The sequence below is a fragment of the Chelonoidis abingdonii genome, chromosome 1, assembly GCF_003597395.2.
Source record: "Chelonoidis abingdonii isolate Lonesome George chromosome 1, CheloAbing_2.0, whole genome shotgun sequence".
NCBI lineage: Eukaryota > Metazoa > Chordata > Testudines > Testudinidae > Chelonoidis > Chelonoidis abingdonii.
The window spans coordinates 131,920,602-131,934,801 of record NC_133769.1 but is presented as its reverse complement, the minus strand read 5'-3'; the positions used below and the strand labels follow the sequence as shown (position 1 = coordinate 131,934,801).

The window sequence follows — 14,200 nt, the reverse complement described above, 5'->3', positions numbered from 1 at the left end:
CAGATGCAGTTGCACCGAAGAACAGCCTGGTGGGGGGTGTCTCCCTGCAGCCTAGGACTAGATGGCCAGGGAACCGAGCGGTAACTGTGGAGTGACCCAAGCTTTCGCCTTGGTGTGCACGGGCAGCAGCGAGTGACCTGGGGCTCCGGGGCTCCTGGCTGCGGGTCCCAGCGGAACCCGCCCCAGCCTCCGGGGAGCGCTGCTGCCTTGAGCCAATCGGGGGAAGCGCCCGGGAAACCTGGCTGGTGGCAGGCTCCTGCCCCTGGCCCGTCCTCCTGCGCCGGGAGCCACTGGCGGCGGCGGCGGCGGCGGCATTACCCGGAGGGGCCGGTGAAGTCTGCGGACCGCCTGGGCAGGGCAGCAAGGCCGGGTCGGAGGAGAGAGGCAGCCCGGCCCGGCCCGGCGGCGCTCTCCTCCCTGCCTCCCGCCTGCCCGGCCGCTGCAGCCGGAGCTGCTTTTCCCCGCCTGCCGGTGGGTCCCAAGACGGGAGCGGGAGATGGGATCCGCTCTGTGAGCCGCCCGGCTGGAGCCCCCGTTTCTAGCGGCTTCGGGGAGCCTCCGTCGGGCTCGAGAGGATCCCAGCGGCGCCGGCTGCCTGGCTCTTTCCCGGAGGGATCTGCCCGGCTCGGCTTAGGTGAGTGCCAGCGTCGGTGCCGCGCGCCAGGGCTCGCCCTAGCCAGGCGGGGCTCCCACCTCCAACCCCAGCCGGGCGCTGGGCTCCAAACCTCGCCCCCGCTGGGCCCTGCCCGGTGCCCCGTGTGTGCAGTTCTCCCCAATGACCCATCCCTCTGTGTAGTTCTTCCCTTAGTGCAGTACTCTCTACTGCCCCATCTCTTGTGCAATTCTCCCCAGTGCCCCATCCCTCTGTGCAGTTCTTCCCTTAGTGCAGTACTCCCTACTGTCCCATCCCTTGTGCAGTTCTCCCCAATGCCCCATCCCTTGTGCAGTTCTCCCCTTTGTGCAGTTCTCCCCTAGTGCCTCCTATCTGTGTGCAGTTCTCCCCTACTGCCCCACCCCTGTGTGCAGTTCTCCCCAATGCCCCTGTCCTGTGTGCAGTTCTCTCCTCTTCCCCATCCCCGCAGGGCCCCCAGTACCCCATGTGTTCAGTACTCCCTAATAGCCCCCATCTCTGTGTGCAGTATTCCCCTATGCCCCGTCCCAGCAGGGACCCCCAAAACTAACTCCATTCGCTCAGCCCTCCCCCGTCCCCGGATCTAGCCCCATCCCTGCACTGACTCCTCAGAGCAATCCAGTGCAATGTGCACCCTGCCCTCTGGCGCTAACCCCCTTCCCGTGGGCTGCTCCCTAAAACTCAGCCTGGTGGATTAAACACTCCCGCCCCTCTGAGCACAGCCCTGCGGAATAACTCCCCAAAAGGCCGGTCCTCCAGCGAGCGCAAACCCTCCTATGGCTCCGGCTGGGCACCGACGAGATCAGGTTGGCCACCTGGGGATGGGCCAGGGTTAGCGGCGAACCGGGGATCACAGCGGCTGGAGGCCAGCAGGAGGCGAGGCTCCCCGAGCCGGCGGCGCAGGGCTTTGCTCGGGGGCTCGTAGGGGTGCGTTTGGAGCCCACTGTAGCGCCAGTGAAGTTTGTAGGCAGCGTCTGGGCGCTTGGGACCCGGGCAGCCAGGGCCCCGCACTAAATCTGTCATGGGGGTGTGGAGGGGAGTAGGGAGAAAAAGCCTGGGAAGAGGAAGGGGGAGAGTGGAAAGGGACGCTGGAGACGGCAGAGGGAAGAAGGCGTAAGAGGAGGGGGGAATGAAGAGGAAACAAGCAGGGGAGGCGAAGCAATCGGGGGGAGCCGAGCCAGCGAGGGCAGAAGGGGCTGGGGGAGTCGGAGAGGGCAGAGGACAGCGAGGGAAGGAGATAGCTCCTGCGCACCAGCGTTTCTCTCTTGCGCTGAAAGGTACCGTCCCCTCCCCTCCCCTCCCTCCAGAGGAGTCATGTGGCTGTCAGGCATCTCCCTGCAGCACCTCTGGCCGCCTCTTCCAGTGCGAGTTTTACCTTGGCAGTGCCAGTGGCACAGAGCTGCTTCCGCACTGGGACAGACTTGGGCTTTCTGGCAGCCACTGGCTTGTTTTCTCCTTTGGCTCAGCAAACAACTGTTGCGAAAAGTGGCTCTGGCGTGAAAACGTGTTAGGTTAGTTACACAGGGATTAGAGTTTGTTTAATATCTTCTAACTCCCTGCTAACAAGAAGCAAGCTATCTGGCCTGATTCATGGCAACCTCACCGCAAACCTCTGAGGTAGGTGAGAGAGTCATCTTGACTCCTAGGAAGTGTAACTATTGCGTGGAGTAAGATCGATGGGGGAAGAGAGGAGCAATTCAGCATGGTGTGGGAAGCTCTTTTTCCACATAGCAGTTTGTCAGCTCCGACTCAGGAAACTTTCTGTGGCTTCTGATGTGAAAGGAAACCCGTATTGTATGTAAATAGCACTGCTCAGTAAAGTGATGGAAGGAAGAAACTGTGAGTAACTTGTTTGTTTGCTCGTTATCCAGACTCCTGGCACTGCGGTTGCTGTGTGTACGTTTGGCTTCCCAATCAACAATTATGTCTGGCATTCAGGTGTTAATCACTTATTAGAAAACTCATTCATGGTGACTTGTTTCCATGACAGTAAGATTCTTCAGGCTATCTTTCTGTCCAATGTGGGTTCCTGTGTTTCCGAAGAGAAATGGAAGGCTGTGGGGATCCAACTGTTATCCCAGTTAGAAAAAAAAACAAAAAGTACCCCTTCTTTGCCCCTCCCCCCCAGCTGTCCTTCCCCTCTGCTTCACAGTGAATGGTATATTTTGGGAGGGGAGGGAGATGTGTAAGAAGCAAACATACTGCAGGGTGTCCTGATATTTAAAAAAATGTATTGGTTCAAATTAAAATATGGTTACTTGTTCAAAATACTTTTGAGGACTGTTCATTTTGTTTTTGCCATGTATTTAGGAGTGCTATGATCCCATGACCTGTCCTTTCAGTGTTTTCATCTTATAAATCCTGTAGTTCAGTTGTTAGAGCAGAAAGCTGGGAATCAGGCACCACTCATTGTGTGACCTTGCTACTGACTCACTGTATGACCTTGGACAAGTCACTGAACCTCTTCGTACATCAGTATCCCCACCTATAAAACGAAGGACAATGATGCTAATCTTTGTTAAGTGATTTGATATAATTGGTCAAAAGACTGTTGAAATGTAAAATATTAATTAATATTTATTTTAGAAAACTTCAGTACATTACATCTGTTTTGTACAATTGGTAAAGATAGCATATATCATCACAGAAAATGAGCAGACATAGAGATAATCTGAACTAATCCCTTTCTAACCTTCATCTATTTTTTTAAAAAATAAATCACAATTGCACCAGATGTCAACTAGTTAAATTGGTGTCTTGTCAAGGAAGTCAGTGGAACTCCAATGATGTACATCAGCTGAGGCTCTAGCTCAATACATTTTAAACTTTTAAACTATTACACTGTGTCTAATTACTGATGGTTGGTTTTCTATGAAATCAAATTAAATTAAAAATGTAGACTCTTCAGTAGTTGTTCTTTTGTTTATAGGAACATTTTTTATATTCTAGAGTATACGAAATAATAGGCAATTGGCCAAAAACATAATAGTAAGACAGACACAATGTTATAAACTAGAACAGTACTTTGGATTGTCTGCTGTACTGTCATGAGTAACGTAGGAAAGACTCAAGCAGGTTACTTGAAAAAAATTAAAGGGACACTGTGTTTATCTTACAAAGAGATGGTTAAGTGGTAACTTGATTACAATCTATAAGTACCTACATGGGGAATAAATATTTGATAATGGGCTCTTCAAGCTAGCAAAGAAAGATAAAACACTGTCCAATAGCTGGCAGACAAATTCAGACTGGAAATAAGTGTAACTGTTTAACAGTGAGGGTAATTAACCATTGGAATAAGGGTCATGGTAGATTCTTCATCACTGGCAATTTTTAAATCAAGATAGTTTTCTAAAATATATGCGCTAGGAATTATTTGGGGGAAAATTCAATGGCCTGTGTTATACAGAAAGTGAGACTAGATGATCACAGTGGTCCTTTCTGGTCCTGGAATCTGTAAATCAACTTGAAATATAGTCAATTTAAAAAAAGTTACAAGTAGTTTCAGGTATTATATTGACACATGCCTCCTGCCAATTTTTGTGGGGTTCCCCCCCCAAAAAAATCAATTTCTATTATTTTTAAAAGGGTTTTTCCCCCTCCCTGGTTGCTTTGTGAAAGAATTGCAGGATCAAGAAGGGAAAATAACTGGTTCTATAGGGGAAACAGTGGAACTGAACATATAGAAAATATTATAAAATGCCCAGTTAAAATGGCAGGGGGGGGACAAACAACAAAATATTGTTTTGTCTCTAATCTACTTCGGTTAGTCATTTTAGATGCAACTGGTAACAATAACAGGAAAACAATGTTCAGTCAGTAGTATGATTCTTTTATTTTCTTTCTTTTCTTTTCTACTGACACTTTTCCTTTTAAGTCAGTAACCTACAGCAGGAATAAAATAAACTCCTGCCTTTCAAATGCTGATGATATCCTGGAAGGCTGGACTATGGCACTGATTCATGGAAGTACTTAAGCACATGCTTAACTTTAAGCATATGAGTAGTCTGCTGGCTTAAAGCATGTGCTTAAGTGTTTTGCTGAATCGAGGCCCATTACCTTGATTTTGAATTTCATTATCTCCAACAATTTAGCAACAAGGCACCTGACTTAGATCGTTTCTTGAGACGTTATGACCATATCAGCATTACTGGCCCTAGTGAAATTATCTTATAGCAATGCCCTGAATCATTTAGTAGAAAAAGAGAAAGAACATAATACACATGGCACCTTCTTACTCAGCATATCTGCTCCCTGTGTATCACTGAGTCATGGTTCTTTACTTAGCTACTTATCCCCTTTCACTCAAGTTCTTACAATTTAGTGCTACAGAGCTAATACAAGTAGAGAAAAATGAACTGGATTCTATTCAATATAGCACATGCTTAGCAAAACATAGTTAAAGTCTAACTACATAATCTTTTTTAGTACTGATGATGATGAACTATATTTCAGCTTAATTTTCACAGCCCTGGTGGAGTTTGCACCAAAACGTTTTTTTTGACTTGTAAAAGAATCACCTTTGCTAAAGAAGTCAGTGAGAGAATATATATAAAGCCTATATTATTTTACAGTTATTTTCCAATACATAATCACTTTAAAATATTAATTATCGCTGAAGTTGTTGGAATTCAGGTACATAAATATCTGCATATATAATTTTTTGTAAAGACTAAATCCCCAGGATCATAATACTTTTATATTGTTTTAAAATACACTTTATTCATTTAAAAAGTATCCATTATACCCAAGTAGGTTAGATATGATGTACTACTTTTTCCTGAACACTGGAATACAAACTTCCATTAGAAGGCTGTGTGTTTATACATTAGCTAAGTGCTCCTTGAATCTCAGTCACAAGTGAAAAATAAATCTGCTGATATCAACTTGTTTCTCAATGCTGGAGAGGTAGTGTGGTCCAGTGATTAAGACACCAGCCTGAGAGTTAATAGACCTGAGTTTTATTCACAGCTCAATTACTGACCTGCTGTGCGACCTTTGGCATGTCACTTTACCACTCCGTGTCTCTTTTTCCCTGTTCACCCATTTTCTCTCTTTGTCGGTTTAGAATATAAAGCTCTTCAGGATAGAGACTCTTACTGTGTATCAAGACCTTGCGTGGCAGAATCTGGCCCCAATATCTGCTATGGCAACTAGACAATGCTGTAATACTAATAATAAAGAATAATAGTCAGGTTTTTTCTGTATCCCCAAAACCACAATGATTTGGTGTGATTGCTAGTCACTGTTTGAGACATGCCATGCTGTGAATAGCAGGCTTGTTGCAGTTCGGGGCTGAGGTGCAATAGAAGAGGGTTTTTTTGTAAAGAAACAAAAAAAAAATCACTTTTATGAGCACTAACATTTACTGAACTTTCTCTTTCATGCAAAAAACACAGACATTCTCAAAGGATAAAATAACACCCATAAATATTAATCTGCTGCTCTCCAGAGGTCTAATTGCATTAGTTTATATTATGGACCCAATCCTGCATTTCCTGCACACTCAAGATTCTCATTGGGGGTAGAATATGTTTGTATTATATGCTCTCTGAATGTCAAAATACAATATTTATGACTTCATAATATGCATATTAACGACAAAGTGTTCAGTAAGGACATAAGTCAACACAGACCACTTATCCACAGCAGAATCTTAATTTTCTGTGGTTTGGGATTGGGGAGGTGAGATGGGGAAGAGGCATTTCCAAGTACATCTTTTTTCCCTGCCCACAACACATCCCATTTGATTTAGTCAGAGTGAGAAATGTCATTAAGAAACTAGGGACGTAATGTCTGTGCTTTATAAACTACTGCACTTCAGAGCTAATTGAGCTCTTGATAGACCCCCTGGAACAACATTTATACTTCAAAATGTGAGCTATTTGGAGATAAGTCCAGCTATGTTCTTTTGGCTTTCATATACAATAGAACCCCTGTAGAGGGTACAAATGCCCTCTGGTACATTGTTAAGTCTTTTAGCTTGAAACAGGGTTGTTTCCTATGAAAGGTTTACTGCTGAAAAATTGACTTTGAAAATGATCTCTCATCTGTTGCAAGTTTTATTTCTGCCTTTCGTCACTGTGCAGCTGCCAAAATAAGGTAATGTAAAACAAAGAACATATTTTCACATATTGGTACAAGGCAAAGTAAAACAAAGCTCTGCCCCTGGCTCTCTCATTTCATTCCTCCTAAGAGCCTGAACTTTTGTGTATGGAGATCTTGATCAGTTCTCCCTCATGCTAGATTCTTCTTTCTTTAAGGAACTAAGTACCAAGATTTTCCAAATATCTAGTGATTGTGGATACCAAACTCGAGAACCCCCCCCCCCACAAGTTTCTGATTTGTGTATAGTGCACTCTGAAAATCAGAGCTCTTTAAAATGTCTCAGGTTGTACTCCCTCCAAACCCACCAGTCACACTGAAAATCTTGATGGTTTGCAGAATTATAAAAAAGAAACTCTGCTTAAATATATCTCTTCAGAACATTGTTATTGTTCAAGCCAAAAACTGAAGGGGTAGTTCAGTGGTTGGGGGCTCAATGAAAAGCAAAGAAAAATGTAGAAGGAAATCATTGACACTTACCAAAAGCAAAATGAATGTTTATTGAATACCAGTTGTGATTGCGTTACTCACAAGAGTAGTCCCATTGCACTGAACAGGACTGCTTGCATGACTAACGTGATCACAGTTTTGCCCTAAATAAATGACATAAATTTATGACAAGAAAGATTTTTTTAAAAATACAGACAAAAATATAAATAGCACACACAGAAAACAGGAATTAAAAAAGAAAAGTTATACAGAAGTGGATGAGCCAGGTAATATTCAACAGATTTCCAAAAGCCTGAAAAAACAAAAGCCAAATCTTATATGTTGAAGTGGATCAGATCTGAGAGAGAGAGAGCAAATCAGAAGATCTCACTGCTTCAGAGACACTGAACAAAAGGTTCACATCTTCAAAAACCCTGAAAACAAAGTCAGGACTACTTATTTGGCCTTTGCAGACTCAGCAGAATGAAGTCATCAAGAGTGCTATGCCCTGCACTGTCTCAACAGTTGTACAGAATTCATTTGCTCCTGGTTGGAGGGGCACATCCCAGCTGAGGTGTGGATGTGTGACAGTTACATAATTAAACAAAACAAGTATCTGTGATTCTAACAAGTTAACTGATCTGTCAGACAGAGACAGAAATTCAGAAATGTGGCAAGCAGTTAGCCTTACCCTATAGCCTTTACTTCAGCATCTGGAAAATACCCGTCAGACTTCAGAAGCGACTATTCTCAGGAGTTCCTTTAAAATTTAATGAAAAACAAAAAGGAAAAAAGCAACACACAAGAAGATGAATATGATTCAAAGTGGCAGAAAAAAATTAGGGGAAATAGTTGGATTTGTTTACTGATAATGACCAAAATAAAAGTAAGCAAACTATTAGTATTAACTAGCATTAACATAGCATGGTACATTACCTTCTCTAAAGAGCCAAAGTTCTCAACTACACACAAGAAGAAAAGGAAAAAAGTTAACAAGAACTAAGGTACAATAGCCCAGTGTAAATAGCACAGTCTTTCAAGCCTTTGGCCAGTTCAAATGAGTTCAGAAGATAGATCTATGCCATTCTCTGCTTATGTAGTATCTAAGCTGCCCAATATCTATAAGTAGCATAGTAGAATCTTCTCTTGAATTATTACATGTATAATTCTAGATGAGATTAGGAGCTGTCAGAGAGACAGATGTGTCAAGAGGTCATGCAAAGCTACCAAAGACTCCTCAAGAATCACTTATTTTGTCCAGCAAATACCAAATTCTAAGGCAAGGTTTTTGTGAAGACATGATTGAGCTAATGTCTGTTCTCTCAGTTTTTTGGAAATACCCATAAAGAGCCAAAACAGTTAAAGAAGAAGTACCCTATGTCTTTTTTTCCTTTCTTCTAACTGTCCTATCTTCTCCCTCATTGTCAATTCTGATGGTCAAACTGATTCTTATGCTTTTTTACCTACAGGAGGCAGTAGATACAAGCTGCTCAGCATACACTTCTTTTCCCCTTAATTGAATAGCAGCCAATAATTTGAGTTATTGTACTCAAAACTGCATCAATATTCCCTTGAGTAAGAAGAAAGGGAGAGGCCCATCATTACCGTGCTTAACTGCACAGGTTGTGGCTCAGACTGCCTGTACAGTGATTCTCTTGGTTTGTATGCTGACCTTCTTAGACTGGCAAAACTTAGCAGACCTTCCCACAGTGACCTGCTTTCACTGCTGGGGGATAGGTTGTCTGGCATTGCAAACTAGTGGTGCTTATAAGACCTCTGCGTTTGGAAGAGTCTAGTCACCAGTCTCCAAGACACACTGCCCTTTGCAACAGACTGGTGCCTGTTCAGCATGGACCCAAGCCAGTCTCTGATAGCCTGTTTAAGACAATGGGAGTGTGACATTCCCCAGGGTACAAGCTGGACTTTTGAACAGCTATGTTCCCTCAGTTCTCCAACGTGGGGTGCTTTTATGCTCCTTCACTGTGAGAGCAACCACCTGGCCTGCTCACACACAGCCTTCAGCATGTAAATTACTTCCAGCTATTTTGCAAGAGTGCTACAATCAGCTATCCTTGAATTACACTGCAGAGCAACACCAGGAAATTCCCAGTCCCAGGCTTTCCGAGGAACATGTGCCTTGTACTGCCCAGCCCTCTCCTGGACAATACAAACTTATGGAAAGTCCATTGTTTTATTAATAGAAAATGTTATGCACAAACCTTAGCACAAATGGAGTTGTCCCAACATTTCAATCCAAACACACTGGCTGACATAAAACAATAAAACAAAGTTTATTTAACTACAGAAAGATTTTAAGTGATTACAAGTAATAAGGCATAAAAGTCATAATTGGTTACAAGTAAATAAAAGGTAAAATGCAACTAATACCTAACTTAACAAGCTAGAGTGAATTTAAAGCAAAGGTCTCTCTCACCACATGTTCTAGCAGCCTTACTGGCTGAATTCCTTTCTGCCAGGATCCCGCCCCAGCCCAGTTATGTTTCCTTTTTCCTTCAAGTGTTGTTGTGCCGGGAGTAGAGATGAAGGAAGAGATCTTTTGGGAGCATCTGCTCCCCTTTCTCGTAGTTCTCTTTTTCTTTGAAAATCACCCGTAGCTGAAGTTCAGGAGACAGAAGGTTTGCGGCAATGGGATCCTCCAGCTGTTTCTTTGCCAAAATGTAGATTTCTCACTCACACTCTTTTTCCTGGCCACTTAACCAGATGATAATTCATTTGTTTTTGTTGACCCGTGGCTGAGGCATCAGTTTGCCTTTTATCTTTGAGAAACTGGTTTGTCTCTGCTTTTCTAAATTTGGAACATGTCTCTGTAATGTAGAGTCTTATAATTTTGCATACAATGTTGCCACACACATTTTACCAGGACAATAATGATTAGCAAACTATGAGTTTTCAAATGATACCTCACAAAGCATACTTTGTACAAAGTTTATCATGGTCTTGTAAAAGGGGTGAATATAAGGGTACAGACTGTCACAGGGAGGCTTTCCACTGAACATCAGTGGGCATTAGAATCAGGCCCAAACTGTCATTTTGAAAGGGTAGTTGGAATAATACTAACTCAGCATGTTGTTACAAGAAATAGCACTAAGGAGATGGCAAAGTTTAGCTACACACACAGGTTAACCAAGTTGAACAGTTTGCATATTGGAAAGTTCTTTGTATCTCCATCAGGCAATTTGTCACAGGCTCCCTCTGATCAGAATGGATGTCTCAAGGCCCAGAAAGTATCTGTGGGCACTGTCTTATCAAAATGGTTCGGTACCAGGTGGATCTTTACGCTTCATAGTAAAACCAGTTACTTTGTCATTCCCTCTCGTAGCCATATGATCTATAGCCATTATGTCATCTTTCAGAGTCAGACAATTCTTCCTTCATCCCAGTCCTGCAACAGCTATAGACAATAAACAAAAGGGTCCGAGGTGCCAAATACACATAGCAAACATTGACTTTGACTGGAATTTAGCATGGTCTGCACCTCGGACATTCAGGCCCAATATCTTTAAATATTCACTTCCAACGTCATATGATTAGTTGTTTTAAATATCACCCTCAGAAGAGAAACCTGGGCATGTCAGCCAGATAAAACATTATGAATGGTTTGCCCCCAAGACCAACAATTCAGTTATTTTCAGAAATTAATAAAAAAAAATATTCAAGAGATAACCAGATGTAGCTATCCAGCACACTAATAAAAATGAAAGACCCTGTCATACTGTTTGTACTGCTTATGGGTACAACATCAGATTTTAGAGAGATGGGTGAACTGCATTCTCCAAATTCATGGACAAACCATGCATCCGAGAGTAGAACTGGGACTATTGTATCTGTATTGTGAGAGCACTGAGCCATCTTCACAAGTGATAATCCATACTTGTGAAAATAGTAAAACCTTCCCCATTAAAGATAACATAAGGTTGTCACCAACATCTTGAGCAAAATTCCCTTCTCAGTCAGGCTAGTGCAGCACTTGTCAGCAGGACTCCAGGGGTGTAACAGAGAGGACAATATGGCCTCTCAGAGGGTTCAGCTCATTGACAGACTTGGCTAGAATTGAATAGACTTGAGAGAAAATCATCTGCAGCTGATCCCAAGGATGGAGTCATATTTACTGGGTAAGTTCAGTTTAACCATACTCATTATCCACTGTGATTACGTGGAGCTCAAGAATAACTCATTGTGATCCTTCTTTAAAGCATGGCTGTACTTCAGCATTTCCTTGATTAAGCCATTGGTGATATTTCATATTTTAAAATGTTGTAAGTTGGCAGCAATTTACAAGTTTGGATTCCAGCCAGAAAATAAACAATAACTTTGAAACAACTATGTCGGGAGATTTTACATGCACAAAAGTCAGAAATTGTAAAGTTATGACTCCATATCCCAGATTCTCCACTATGCCAGGCTGATTTGTGTTACACTGCTGGTACAACATGGTCCAAAAGCCAGTGTAGCCAACTGTGGAAAGATCAGTACAGTGTAGGTACATTCCCTGGTAGTGTAATGCCAGTGCAGTGGTTCCTATGCTTCCATCCCTCCTTTAACCTTGTATAGGAGGTATGGCTGGAGGACAGGCACCACGGTTGAGTCTTCCCTATGTCCCAGTGCTCTCCTGATGTTATAACAGCCCCTTGGTACCATTAACAACTTGTGCAATTTAGAACAGCCTTCAGGCTGCTCTAATGCTAGCATAACAGCCTGGCACACAGTCATCCAAGCATCATTTGTGCTGTGAGCACCTCACCAGCAGCCAAGAATCTAAGCCTATTGGTCTAACTCACCCCCCGCCCCATCCCCTTGCCCTTTTTGTATATATGTGGGGTTTGATTCTCACCTTGCATTGTAGTCAATGGAGTAAGAGACAGGAAAATCAGCCCCCTATTATATTTTATTAATGATATTTACATTTCATGAGCATCACATAGTGAGCTATATTAAAAAAAATCCATTTTACGGCAAAGAAATAAATGCAGTTTAATTGTGAGTGAAAGTGGGTAGATTAAGAGATGGCACTGAATAGTGTGTCTGGGAAACTTTTGTTGTCAAGCACCATCTAAGAACTGGATCCTGTTTCTTTAAAGACAGTGGAACAATTGCCATTGATTTGAATGGAAGCAGGATTGTGCCCCTACTTTCTGAAAGAGAAGAGCTGCTGTGAAGAAATCCTTTCTTGGGTCTTCTCTGCATAAAAATTGTGCAGGAGTCAGGAAGATGCTCTGTTGCCGTCATCTAAATATAACAATGAGAAACGTATGAGGAAGAGGATTGGCAGTAATAACTCTTCACCTGACTCTTCAGTCTTTATCTTTGGCTTCCCACGCTTCTGGACTATTCTTGGCAGAATGCTTCTTAGTCCATTCATTATCTTTGTTGTACTGTCTCTCTTGGTCTTTTCTTTCTTATAGTAACATAGCCACAGGAAGGAAATTTCCATCTACCATTAGTAATACCACTAGAAACCCAGAAGCTACAGAGACTATAGCCTGCTTCCAGTTTTTTGTTTTCTAAATCTATTATGCATAACAGAAACACACACACCTCTCCACGCACCCCTTCTCTACTTGTAAGTCGCTCAATTCTATCAACTCCCATGGCAGTGAGCTCAGTGTGTCCAGCATCTTGCAAGATTAGGCCATAAATGTTACCTTCTGAAAACACTTGTGTATTTATTTGAAAATCAAAAGCAATTTGCAGCTAAGATAACAAGGTGTGCTCATTTTATAGTTTTATAACTGCCTTTCAGTGATAACATCAAAAACCCAACTGTTTATCTTAATCTGAAAATTTTTGATCCAAAACTTTTCATATGTGACACTGGCCTCTATATCTAATCAAAGAAGAAGTTTGTTTGGGTTTTATGACAGTTATAACCATTCTCTTCCTAAATTATCTCTCTGTAGGATGCAGTGGAAGACTGGAAGTAACACAAGTACACAAAATGTAATCAATTTAGAATAGTCCATAGGGCAAACATAATATATTGCTTTAGTTGCTAGGTAAGCAGTCACTGACATGAGACTGGAATAAATACTGCTTCTTGTGGGATTTCTTAACTTCTAGTCATCAGTGTCATTCTGCAGGTCCACCTCATCTAATGGATTATGGTTTTATTTCTTTCCTTTGTGTATCTATGCAGTATCTTTTTCTGTAAACTTAAATTCTAAATACAATGAAATACATTTCACAGTTACATTAAATGAAATATAGTGTTTATTCATGATCCACATTTGAGCCATTCAAAGAATACTCTAGCAAACCAGGGCCTGATTTTCAGAAACAGCCTCTATGGGTATGTCTACACTACAATGTAAGCCCAGGATTAGTGGGATTTGAATCAACTGACCTTGGGTTAGAGAACCCAGGGCTTGAGCATCTATACTGCTTATCTACCCTACATTAAGAATTTTCGAACCTGGACTTGAACTTGGGGCTCTGGGGTCCACACTGCAGCACTCAGATCCGAGTCAAACCAACCATATCTCAGACTCCCTAGCTCCCTCCTGAAACATGGTGGCTCTAGCCCTTTGGCCATGGTGCTCTGTGGTGCACTTTACTGTTCACCCTGCGTGTTGCAGAAAGTTTGAAAAGCCTGTCAAATAGTCATTTTGGTCTGGGTGCTCCCAGCAAACTCAGCCAGAAACATGGAAGAGGCACCATTTGAAGAATTCGTCTTGCTTGTGCTTTCACTCCTATGCCAGGAAATGGGCAGAGATTCCATGAGATGCTGGTGGACATTTCGGTAGCATTTTCTGACCCACCAAAGGCACGTGACAGAGCTAATGATGGAGGAGGAAAAGGACACAGACATGGCATCGCTGAACTGGCCAATGCTGTTCATGACACTCGGTACAGTTGCTGATGCCCCCTACATAGGCTAGTGCTTCTGGAGCACAGACTGGTGCGACCACATTGTCATGCTGGCCTGGAACAACTGTCAATGGGTCCAGCTCTTTCACCCGAAGAAAGCTACATTTCAGGAGCTTGGTGAGCAGCTTGCCCTGACCCTCCAATGTAAAG

The 14,200-nt window shown here is 42.9% G+C and overlaps 1 protein-coding gene across 2 annotated transcripts in view; it reads left to right on the top strand.

Moving 5' to 3' along the window:
* The first annotated feature begins 474 nt into the window (after nucleotides 1-474).
* The window catches only part of SHISAL1 (shisa like 1), a 114,294-nt gene continuing 100,568 nt past the window's right edge, over nucleotides 475-14,200 (top strand). Inside the window, exon 1 of one of the 2 annotated variants that reach the window (XM_032770914.2) lies at nucleotides 475-634. The gene's annotated coding sequence lies outside the window, so the exon portion shown is untranslated. Of the gene's footprint in view, nucleotides 635-1,983; nucleotides 2,249-14,200 lie in introns of those variants that run through there. The other variant, XM_032770913.2, reaches the window with a different exon arrangement.